This window comes from Triticum aestivum, chromosome 3B, assembly GCF_018294505.1.
Source record: "Triticum aestivum cultivar Chinese Spring chromosome 3B, IWGSC CS RefSeq v2.1, whole genome shotgun sequence".
In the NCBI taxonomy this organism is placed as follows: Eukaryota; Viridiplantae; Streptophyta; class Magnoliopsida; order Poales; family Poaceae; genus Triticum; species Triticum aestivum.
Window position 1 is genome coordinate 322,715,908 of NC_057801.1, and position 479 is coordinate 322,716,386.

Genomic DNA, 479 nt, shown 5'->3' on the forward strand with positions numbered 1-479 from the left:
AATTCTGGACTCGGTTCCTCACTAAAAAGAACCAAATAGTCGACTTGGCGGCTTTTAAGCATAATATCCGTGACGAGTGGCTCGCTCGACACCTCGGCCAGGAAAAACCCAATTCTATGGCAGCTCTCACAACCCTAATGACCCGTTTTTGTGCCGGTGAGGATAGCTGGTTGGCTCGTAGCGGCACCACGCCACATTCCGGCACTTCGGACGGCCGCGATGCTAACGGCAAGCCACGGTGCAACCGACATAAGAGATGGAACAACGGCGACAGCACGGAAGACACGGCAGTCAACGCCGGATTCAGCGGACCTAAATCCGGACAGCGGAAAAAGTCGTTCAAAAGAAATAATCAGGTACCGTCCAGTCTAGACCGCATACTAGAGCGCTCGTGCCAAATTCACGGCACAACGGACAAACCAGCCAACCACACCAATAGAGACTGATGGGTGTTCAAACAAGCTGGCAAGATAAACGCC